We start from the raw sequence: 12,297 nt of genomic DNA, 5'->3' as shown, positions 1-12,297 counted from the left end.
CATGGGGACAGCCTCCGAAAAAAAATGGGGCGGGTAATGCAATTTCATGCAATGACATCACTTTTCCTCAACCCAAAACAGTGAAGCCGAGGCAGGGAGAAGAAAGCGGCTGCAGGGGGGAGGAGGCTGCAAAAATGAGCACAAGATAGATATATTTTAAAGAAAAAAACTAGTGTATTTCAGTGTTTAGTCAACCATGGAGGGACAGCGTCGTCTTCGGCAGTTTCCATCCAAATGAGGTGAGTTTTTAAAACAAGAAAAATGTCGTTTCATGTTCGCCTGGTTTCAGAGGTTTGCTGGAATACCGACAGAGGCTTTTGGCTTTTCATTGATTTAACACCACTGATGAAGTGTAGGGCTTAACGGAAATGAAGCTAAATGTGTGGGTTTGTTTTATCTTTAACGTGGAACCGTGAAACGCCCCGGTGTTTCACAGCGTTTTTGGGAGAGACGCAAGGGCGTAACAGCTTTACCCGTGTCGGAGGGGACGAATTTCGGTGCAGGGTTTTTTTTATGGACGGGCCTGTCCCAATCAACACAAATGACATATTTCTGCGTTTTTGTTTAACTGCATGAACAGGCTAGCTTAAATAAATCCATGTCGCAGTTTTCGCCTCGTTTTTGGGGTTGAAACCAGAAAGGGGAACATGGAAAACGCGACTGACATCTGACTCCTAACGGTACATTTTTTTTCTCACAAGGATGCAAAAGCATTTTATGATGGAAATAAAAAGCCTGTGTCAATCATCCCGGCTGTGTGACTGGAGACAGTGATGCAGGCATAGAACAGCCCAAAGAATGAATGAATTAAGGTGTGGATGTGTCTGCAGCAGGGTGTCGAGGAGGAGGAACCGCTGGTTCATACTAAAGGAAGTTGATTTTTAAAGAAGATAAAGCACATTTATCATAGTTTACCTACTCGATAGTCTTCAGGGATGTCAGTGTATTTCTACTACCTGATTTCCACTTATAAATGTGCTTATAAATGCATTACTGTGCAGCACTATGTCTGTGCAGAGTTTGATAGAGCAGGATGTTTCTAAAGGGGGAAAGTTTAAGATGTGTGTTTGTGTGAGTTTGATTTAATGGCATGTTATCTAGTTTCAAAGTTGATCTTATAATTTACTTTCCTAAAACATAAACTGAAAATACAGCTGATAAGTTTAAGTTTTTTGTGAAAGGAAAGTTATTTACATATGTTCAAATGATGTTCTTTGCAACGTGGCCAGAAAGATATTGTATGAAACTCAACTTTTTAAACATAACAGCAGAGTATTCTTATCATAAAACATGTCTGAAGGTTATCTGCATGATACATTTGTGTTCTTAAATAGCAGCGTATATTGTCAGCCATTATTTTTCACAGTAAAATACTTCACTATGTAAGTCACAATTTCAACAAAACAAATAAAGATGTGTGGGATTGGTTCCAAATGTTGCTGGTAAAGTGACCTTAAAATAACTTTGGACCAACAACAGCCTCAAGAATCCAGTGATCAGTACCTGTTAGTTTATCCAGGAGCAAACCAACACTACAAAGTGAGAGGGGGAAAAGTAAGGGGAGCAACAAGACTGATAACCCCTCAAAGTGTAGGGTAGAGTTTTAACCAAATTTCCATCAAATAAGGCAAAAGAAAAGGTTAATAAATGCATGTTTCCACTCACCTTTGTTCTGTTAAATAACATAATTCCAACAGTGGCGACCGGTCACGTTGCAAGTGATAAAAGATAATATAAAAGTTTGATATTTGCGGTTGTTTCATGTATTCATTTGAAGGAAACATTACAGACGGCTCATTGGTTGACACAGATCTGGTGTTTAGCAATTTTAAGGAAGTTTAAGTCACTTGCTTTAAGTTCGTCCTGTTTATTCACGCACAAACGAAACATGCGCTTTAAAACTGGTGGAGTTTATTGTTAGTAGTTTGAAACAAATACAGAGTAATCACTATTCTCATTATTGATCAGTACAGTGAATCACTTGAACGATGAAATCTTAGAAAGCGGTGTAAAAGGGTCATCACAGTTTCTCTAAGTTGCTTGTTTTGTCTGAAAAATGTAACGATCATGTAAAAACACAGAGACGCAGCCAATCCTCAAAACAAAGAATGTTTGGCATTTTAGTTTGAAAAATAATTGACTAATTATCTTGGTTTTATAAGAGGGTTACTCCTCCAAAGTAACGCACTGGACTGGTGCCCATGCTGGCCAGTGCAGAAACATTTTGGAGCGGTATTGGCGGTGAATAACGTGTTATTGGATCAAACTCTTAACAATGCTGCTTTTCAGTAAATGTGAAATCCTGCACATTTTCTGAATGGTATCCTAGTCACGGGGAGCGAATTGTTTCTTGTTTGTGGAGGGTTTTTATTGGCCATAAAACGTGTAATGCCCGTAATCTTAATAAGTTGTGAGGCCAACCAGATTTAACACCTGTCAGGCAACGCTGCGTTGCTATTACGGAGTCCTTTTGAAAGGGAAAACATCCACGCTTAATGATCTGTGTCTGTTGGTTTAGGGCCAGCTTTGCGCTCATGCTGTTTTCATTATCTCGTCGTTTTCTGAACAAAGACCAAACTTCAGCGCAGTAGAAATGAGGATGTAAGGATTGTTGGAGCCGTTTTTTGGATTGTCACAGAGATGGCCTGCGTTCAGGCTGTAAAATATTTAAGTTTTACTGACACTCCCATGAATTGCTCGATGAGTCTTTTAGTGTTTGACGGAATGACGTACCCCTCTTTCCTTTTCCAAATTGTCTTTTGATGTAATGTTGCAGTTTGTTGTTTTTGGCTTTTGCAGATAAATATATCATGTTAGAAATCCTCGTAGACTTTGTGTCACAAAGAGCCTTCATAACAGTGATGATTGGATCACAATGACGGACTTGTTTCCTAACAAAGCAAAATGAAACAGTGTGAGTTGAGACAAGGGGATTGGACTGTCCTTTAGCATTTTAGAGGTCTTTCAGATCAATGTTTGATCTTACAAATGGTCATTTCCAATCGTGTTTCTAAAGAAGACTCTTTGTACTCCTCTAACATTGTTGGACTGTTTAAAACCTGTAACCGGACTGTGATGTGTAAATAGTTCCCCCTACCTATACGAATAATTGATGTCTGATTATCCACAACATAAGAGTTGAGTTACAAATCCTTAAACTTACATCTACTTTTTTTGTGTTTCCTCTCTTTGAACTATTCAAAGTGATATTTCTAATGGACACAAGATGTCTCCTACATACTTGAGGAGTCCATGCACAGTGTTTCCACATCATATTTGTACAAATTCACATCATAAAATCAGCTTATACGTACATGTGTTAAACTCTTCTCCATCAGCAGCTGAATGTGGAAACAGTCTAAAAGTGTCCATCATTATTCTGCACAGAGACGTTCAAACATCAAAGTGAAGGAACAATAAGCAAAACACATCTTTTGAGTTAATGGGGAGTTTAATAAACAACCACGAGGACCGAAATGTAAAGTTTGGTACAATTTAAGAGCTGCAATGATCGTTGACGAGTGGATTTGCCTTTTGAAAGATAATCGCCAACTATTTTTGATAAGAGATCGATCATTCAAGTCATTTTTCATCCAGAAAATGCTGTTCAAAGCCTGTCAGATATGGAGCTTTCTCTGTTTTATATCACATTAAACCTAATATCTCTAGGTTTTGGACAGATGAAAGAATTCATTGGACTTTGAGATCCTGGGAGGAACATTTTTCACTATAATCTGACAGGTGATAGACGAGTTATCGATAAATCTGGCACAAATATGGCAGTTTGATCTGCCCTAGTGGACTTGATGCATGTAACAGAAGTAATTTAAACATGAGCTCGCAGGCTGGGGAGGATTTAAGAATAAACGTGTCACATTTGGAACAATATTTGGGGGAGAACATGAGGAACATTTCATCCAGAGGAATGAGCTCAGGGCTGCAGATAAATGTGGTTCCCTTCTGGATCACATTTACGGCCCCTGTGCTCCATGTTTGAAGTTTTTGTGAGCGTCTCTGTCCCAGTGCAACTTTGAGATTGCATATCCAAGCTGCGCCGCATTACATCACGAAGAGCCGAGCCAGTGACTTATCCGAGTGTAATGGGCAGTATAAGTGCCGCTTGCTCTGTTCGCCTCTAATTGTTCGCAGATGTTCTGAACGCCTTTGTGTCCCGCGTCTTGTTGCAGCCACAGACGGCGTTCAGACTTTATTACAGCGAGGGAAACGTGGCATGGAGTAAGTGTTTAATTTGGCGGCTGGTTCTGTTAACTGGTTTTGGTTATTAAATTATTTACAAGGCGTTGCACCAAGAAACATGGTGGAGTTGAGCGATAAGTGGAATACTTGATTATAGTTTGACAGTTGATCTAAGCGAGTATCTACCAACACACAAAGTGACAGAGGAAGTGGGTAGAACGAGGAAGCGCCAACGCATGCCAATGAATAATGACCTTTTTTTAATTCAGGAAGCAGATTTCTACAACAAACAAATCAAATGCAGCGACGGTTAGCCAATTAATCTCAGTTTATTGTCAGATAATAATCAGGCAACTACTTTGACACTTTCAATCCTTTAACGCATCTAAATAAGGTATTCTCTTCTGTGTTTGCTGTGTTTTAAGCTTTTCAGAGCAGAATAAAAGTGATTATAATAATACAAATAGTTTAAATGCATTTCTAAAGCCAAATATTCTCTGGTCCGAGCTTCTCTTATAAGAGTTTTTGCTGTTTTCTATTTCATTTCACCCAAAAATATATACAAATCTTTGGGTTTCTACAAATAAAGATGTATGAATACGTCCAATTTGACCCGTTTTACCTATTCTTGATCCATAGATGAATAAATGAATGTAATGAATCTTAAAAAACGTAGCAGCATATAGCATAAGGGCTGCAACGAGTGATTCATTATATAACCAATGAATGATTTAGTCTTTTAAAGGCCCCAAAAATACCCTTCACAAGTTCCCAGAGTCCAATGTGATGTCTTTAAATGTTTTGTTTAGTCCGACTGAAAATGATTCCAATAACAATGATATAAAATGGAGAAAAGCAGAAAATTCCCCATTGGACATCCTGAAAAGTTATTTCTTTAAAACGTCCTCAAACTATGAATCGATTATCAAATATTTCTCTGTTGATTTCTCATTCAACTACTACTTTAATCTTAAGGTGAAAGTATCTGTTAAAACATCTTGAGGCTAAAGATGTGGGTTTCATGGAGTAAAAGACCTTAAAGAATTTCAAGGTCAGTCCGTCTGAGGAACATCACTTTATTGGGTCGTAGCTCAGCAGTTTTACAGGGGAGGGAAGAGCAACGGGACAGTAATGTAGTCGGTTTGAAGTCCTGTAGGGGAGCGCAGACAGGTCAGAGCCTCCTGCAGTCGCCTATCTCTCCATTATCGCCCCCCACCTTCTACACAAACGACCGGGCTTTGAAGATAGCCTAGCCCGGGTGTTCTTTATCAGCAATGAGGTTTATCACCCACTGTCTGATGCGTGCATGCAGTTACTGTAGTTACCATGGTTATACTCCAAAGGCACTTCTGCAGCCTGCATTAGCATTGCAAAATATTCATTAAGTACCCCGTAGAGCCGGCACGATACAACAGAGCTCTCAGCGGGAGAGAGACTGACACAGAGCCCTGCAACATCATCCTCATCCTGGCTGTTTACACAGATATTCAGATCAAAGGAATATTATCTGCTCCTGCATCGTCTCCCTGCCCCCGCACATCCAGCCTGAAAGTGATTATTTACATGTAAACATCAGCATTAGAAGTCAGAACAAGCCCAAAGCACTGGCCTTGTTTTCTCCACCTGCACATTAACGGTATTGGCTTTAAAAAACACTCACATTTTGTAGATTCTGAATTCCCATTATCAGGGTAATCATGGATGTTCTCAAACCAGCGGCTTGAGTAGTATGTCTTTACTCACCATACCACACTAGTTAGTGTGCCAGGAAAATATCCATTATGTCCCAATGCATGTTATCCCAGAAATACCAGGATGTCCTCCTGAATCCCGCCAAATTTTGAAGTATGAAAGCCAGCATGCTCTTCTGGCTATTCTCCCCCACAATCCTTTGCGCAGCAGTTTATGAAGAGGGTCAATGTTCAAGACGCCATGTCAGGACAAAGGGCCAAATGTATGCGACAGTACACACTCTGTCAGGCAGCCACAGTATAACATAAAAGTAAAAATAAAACGTATGCCATTTGTAACGCAACCATAGAGTCCATTTCTTTAAATGAACATGTAAGAAAGAACCCGCTGCTTTTTTAAAACTTGTGTCTTTATCTATAATCTATGCAGGGGGACCTATTGATTGATTGATTGATCAGGGTTTTGTCTAAACTGAGTAACGGGCACTTTCGGCATGCGTCTTCATAACAAGATGCAGATTTTCCCCGTGAAATGTTAAAGTGATGCCAGAAAACAACATTTTTGTGTGTAAAAAAACTGTAGAATTTCTCCAAAAATATGAAAATAGTGTCAAATAGAGCATCAGACGTCAGAGACAGCTTTGTTTTCACGGAGCTTGGACAATGAGTTTACGGGCGTCATGTTCTCACAGGAATTCATATATCTTATAAAGATCAGCGCCTTCATGTTATATTTTTCTAAAAAAAAACCTGTTGATGTATACGTTAATATTTACTTCCTTTTTTGTGCCATTTTATACCTTAAACGTGGACGTTGCAGTTATTTTCTGTGCATCCATTGAGCTAAATAGTCAATCCGTTTTTTAATTTCAAATACATTTGTCCTAGCTGTGAAGCAATAAAAAATGTTAAGCATATTTGGAGGAATATTGGGATTATACTGTGAATCAGAGTTATTTTTCCCAGGATAATCGGGATCTTGATCTTGTCCTCCCGTGCATTCTGCCTACTCATGAAATATTGCTCGAGGAATCCTAGGCGAGAGGGAGAGCTCCCCCTCTTTTAAAATCCACCCTACAGAGGAATCTGTGGTCATACAAACATTGAAGTTGGCAAAACACTGCTTTAGCTGCTGCAGCTGCAACAAACACTCAATTCATCGACTGGCCAAAGAAAATATGGCTAGGAATGTAGTTTTTAATCAATTCAAGCAAACTGGGTCCCCTCCACGTCCTGTTTGGCCAAAGGAGGATTAACCGGCCATCATTTCATTCCCTTTTAATGCAGACACAATCTATTGGATTCCTCAGATTGATGACCTGTGTTAACTTGGATTAAGATGTGTAGAAGCAGAAGAATAACAGCGACAGTGGGAAGTTTTTCTCTAAATTCACGCTGTCTTGTATCCTGACAGTGTTCCTTTGTGCACCAGCTTATTTTCATTTGTGTTAAAATAAGGTTGTTATTGAGGAGCTTTACGAACCCCCCCCCTTCAATCCCTCAACCCTCTCCCACAAGGTGCTTTCAGTGTTTCTCCTGAGTTTCCTGTTTCAAACCTATATACCTCGAAAACTTTCTTCCCAGGGAGTTGGTGTTTGTCGATATGATGGAGAGCAGATTGTTTGGACGCTTAAAAAAGGATCTCCATATATAACCCTCCATATTATCTTTGATTCTGCACCATAAATAGGGCTTCCTCTTGGCCAGACCTTGGGAAAAGGATGTGGATGATGAGTATGGCCGACTCATGGTTGAATTTGAGCCTCTGCGGCTGGTGGCCAGATGTGGAGAGACGAACATACACGATCCTCTTATATCTCCTTTTATCTGCTCTCAAGGTTCACTGCACCATAAAGTTAAATTTAGTCCAGCTCTCTTTGGCTCACCTGGCTTCATTTGTTTGTGTTTCTAGCGTCAAAATCTGGTTATGAATTCCTTCTAATCTTGCTAATGATGGGTGATACAGTGAGAGTAACATTAAAGTACTTTAAAGTAGTACCCCCACTTAACGACATTCAGAGGAAAAGTCTCTTTCTTCAACTCGACTACATTAATCTAGCAGCTTTAAGTTACTTTGCAGGGTCAGATTTAAAAAACAAAACATTTTAATCAACAAAATACATTACAAGCCATTGTTGATCTAGATAGAATCGGAGGATGAAGCCCTCTTTATTAGTCACATACATGCACAGTGAAATTGGTCCTCTGCATTTAACCCATCCTAGTACTAGGAGCAGTGGGCAGCTATTGTACAGCGCCTGGGGAGCAATGGGGAGGGGGGATTGGAGGTGTCCGATGCCTTGCTCAAGGGTACCACAGCAGGGCCTAGGAGGTGAACTGGGACCTCTCCAAGTAGCAGTCCACTTTCCATATTTCAAGTCTGTTCTGGGACTTGAACCGGCGACCCTACGATTCCCAGTCCAAGCCCCTACTGACTGAGCCACTGCTGGATCTATAAAATACCCTGAATAGAAAACACAAAATATACCATTGTAACTCAAAATGCCAGCGAGATTTGAACTCTTATGTGCTGGATGTGGAAAAGTGGCTTTATCCATTATAGCAAAGAAATGAAGTGAATAAATCATGACATACATGGAGCTTTTGAGCTAAAGGACACTCGAGCTTCGAGGAGAGACACAAGAGGGACACTCGTAGCTAAACTCGCCCTATCACGAAAGTGCATATATTCAAATATCTGTGGGTATCTTTTTCTATTTGCTGTTCTTTATAACTTTGAGCTTCATATCTGGAGAGAGTAGTTCAGTAATGAGTGCTTAAAACCGGAAACGAGTGAGCATTTTAGCGCTTCTCTTTAGCTTCAGTTAGATACCTGACATGAGGTCTGTGGTTAACAGAAGCTTAGGAGATTTTCAACTTTTGTTCTACAACATAAAATGTGTCATTAAATACCCCACTGGCAAATGTTGGAAGCTTTTATGTGTCTTAAATCAGAAAAGTGGCTTAGCGGTGGTGACGTGCTGGTGCTGTAGTTCCCTTTATAGCCTTACGTTTGCTATTTACTTCTAGGGATTGTATTTACGCTTCAACAACTATAATAGTAGTGTTCATTATATTTATTGTCTGCAATACTGCATTCAAAATCCAATGGAAAACCCCCATTGGCTTTTTGTTGAGGAACCCATTGGATGCTAACTTTCCGGTTTTCCCCAAACGCGTCATCCCAGTGATCATTGTTTGTATACTTTTCGATCTGCACAGGTCGGGTTGCTTTTGGGATGAAAGTGAGCCATTGCAGTAATACAAGTAAACCTGACTTAAGCCCAAAGAAATACGGACTAATCTGTCAATTTAGTACCCTTTTTATTAACATCTAGCAGCTCTAAGACTGGACATGACCTGGATTAACTCGTCTGGCCTCCTCCCCATTGTGTCTTGTTCAACCTCCACATATTTTCCAGGCATGTAAGGGTTCAGTAGTTTGGTGTGAGTGTGACTCACGGAGAAATCAGGAATTTATTTAAATGTCAAGCTGTTTGCTGACATGCATGGAAATGTAGTGTGCAGCTGGACAAAATGTCAGTCTGGTTAAACAGTCAGTTCGTAGTCTGGTTGGCGGGGAACGCCACCTCTCTCCGGAGTATTTACGGTGGTATGAAACCTGCCTATAGAGGCCATGACGAATGGTTTTCATTACTGCGCTTTTTACGTTTGCAGAAATGAACTGGAGAGCAAACTTTGAATCTTTCACATGTGAGGGATTGATGAAGGTCACAAGTGAGACACTCATAAAGAAAAGTGACCAATGAAGTTGTGAAAAGAGCTCAAACTAATCATTGATTTTATTATCTTAACTTATCAGTGATTAATTTGTCTAAAATGAATTAGAATGTTCTCACAATTGTTTTTATATTTTAATCTTATACACTTATTCATACTTCATAATTAAAGGGGTCCTTTTTATGCTTTTTGGGGTTTCCCCTCTCCTGTAGTGTGTTATTGGTACTGTTATATCTATTGGCTCCAACACGTGATAGGATAAGGGGCGGGACATCGGGACAACTGTTGACCAATTACATCAGAGCCGGCCAGCTAACCAATCAGAGCAGACTGGGCTCTGGTTTCAGACAGAGGGTGAAAAGAGGTGCGGCATCAGAGGCAGTGTGAGAAAAATAAAGAACTTTATGAACATTAAAGCATGGAGACATGTCCCAGTAGAGACAGAACCTGAAAATGAGCAGAGTAGGGCTCCTTTAATATTGTAGAATTTACCGGAGTCAAAATGAAAGCTGACTATGATGTGCCAATTCCTTCTAACCTGTATATTTTTGGACATAGAATGTATTTTGGATTTGCACCCTTTTACTTTATAGTTTGTATAAGGCTGCTTTGTCTCTGCAACAATTCCCCCCTCGCATTTAATGTTTTAACTTATCCTATATTTAAATTGTTGTTTTGACTAACAAATAGTCCATCCCAAAGCTATATCCAGTATGACAAGAAGAGACAAATATGCCTGGAAAATATTAAGGATGCATGAGATGGATGTTGCTTTTATTGTACCAAGGATCTGCTTCTCATGGCCGGCATTGATTAGATAAACATACTATAAGTTCATCCCTGGTGAAACCGTGGATCGTTTTTGGGGCGTTTTGACTTAAAAATCACCTCATGATTATCAAAATTTCCTGCCAACTCATTTTCTCATGTTTGATGATTTCAGTCAGCTTGATATTCAAAGGTCTCCTTGCTTTACACACATGTCTACCTCCCTCACGAAGGCCCTGCTAATGGCTCCTTGGCTTCAACTCCTGACTCCCTAATGAAGCCCGACTAAGCCAGGCTTCATGCAAATTAACTCAAGAGCCCTCCACCGACAACACCGGGGGTTTATAGCCCCGTCTTTAAACCCCACACATCTCCTCGTCCAGGCCTGAGAGTCACATTTTGTTGTTTGTGGATTAGCTCTCCGTCCTCACATGGAGCCGCGGCCATCACTGCCCGTTAAACTGTCCGACCCTCAATGGAGGTTTGTTCCCTCCGGTCTGATTTACAACTCTCGTTCAGAAGTTCCCTGACAGTTCCCTCGCTTTAACCGCCATTAAACATCTAACGGTGCACCATCTGCTAACTGATCGGTGGTTTCTAAACCTTTTACTATGACTGCAATTATAATCATTATCGACTAACCATTATTACCATTAGCGACTAATTCACCAAATGTTTTCCCCATTACCGTCTATAAAATATCAGAAAATAGTGAATAAAGTCCATCAAATTGCTTATTTTGTCCATCTGACAGTCAATCCGTAAAATATTACACTAATTATGTGTGTCAAACATGAGTTTAGAGCAGTAAATCTAAATGTTCCTCTTATTTTATTGTACTAATCCTCAGTATTTATTATTCTATGATTATCGTAGGCTATAAATCATGCGAAAAATGTCCCGTCACAAATACCATTTTTAAAAATAGAAAGACTTTAATTGAGAACTTTAAGCTCAATATTTCTTTATTTCTGCTGTTTATCTAACTTATCATCTCAACACTCAGTCTTTAGAAAGGCCATTTTAAATTTCACAGAGCTCAATCTGACTCATATAAATTGAATCCCCCTCGATTGTCAGTCCAAAACCAATATATATATTTAGTTAACGATCATTTTATAAAAGGGAAAAGCATTACATCCTTACAAATGGAGAAGCTCGAAACAGAGAATGGCTGCCTAGTTTTCCAGCTTGGACTTTGTTTCTGTCGGGATGATTTGTTCTATGTTTGGAGGATTTCCTGTACTACTCCTCTGCGTTGAGGACAGGAGGATTTGCATGTGTTTGAAAAACGTGCGCGACGTCCTGCTTTACATGTTGTTTGCATCGAGTGTTATCCTGCCTGTAGGAGAAGTTCTTCCCGCTCTCTCACAGGTTTCTCTCTCCATTAAGACCTTTTTATTGCCTCTTCACATCAGAGTTTTTTTGGCTGAGGATCCTCACTTGAGGGGAAAGTGGACGTTGGAGGGTGGTGACAATAGTGCTTTTATGTTGAGAGTTATCCTCACTGCCTTGTGTTAGCTCCAGGGGACCATGTGACCAGCTCTCATTCAGGTCATGTCGGCATGCTCAGCCTTTGACCCTCTTAGAAGGGAAGCCGGTCCCTCAATGTCCCATTCATGGCCTGCAGATGTCCCTGTGTGTTAACGTCTGACACTGCGGAGGTATGATGACCCCCCGACAGCCCTTCATTTAAGGGAAGGGAGCGGATCACTGTTTCTGTGCTGGGAAGTGACGTGTGCACAAGACAGATCCCTCCGTTAGGTGATAAAAGGGCAAGTTTGTTTTCTTTTTTTGAAACAATACTGAGATACATAAAGGAAGATTGTTTGTGGTCGCTGTAATGACCTCATCTGCTTTAGGGCTGGGAAATATATCTGTATTTTTTTCAATATTTTGT

The 12,297-nt window shown here is 40.1% G+C and overlaps 1 protein-coding gene across 1 annotated transcript in view; it reads left to right on the top strand.

The window, feature by feature from the left end:
* The first annotated feature begins 92 nt into the window (after positions 1 to 92).
* The window catches only part of LOC134870761 (nck-associated protein 5-like), a 38,945-nt gene continuing 26,740 nt past the window's right edge, over positions 93 to 12,297 (top strand). Inside the window, 1 exon segment of the mRNA XM_063893153.1 lies at positions 93 to 239. The gene's annotated coding sequence lies outside the window, so the exon portion shown is untranslated.

Source organism: Eleginops maclovinus, chromosome 1 (genome assembly GCF_036324505.1).
Source record: "Eleginops maclovinus isolate JMC-PN-2008 ecotype Puerto Natales chromosome 1, JC_Emac_rtc_rv5, whole genome shotgun sequence".
NCBI lineage: Eukaryota > Metazoa > Chordata > Actinopteri > Perciformes > Eleginopidae > Eleginops > Eleginops maclovinus.
Note: the sequence above shows the minus strand (reverse complement) of the source record. Positions and strands in the feature narration are given on the sequence as shown.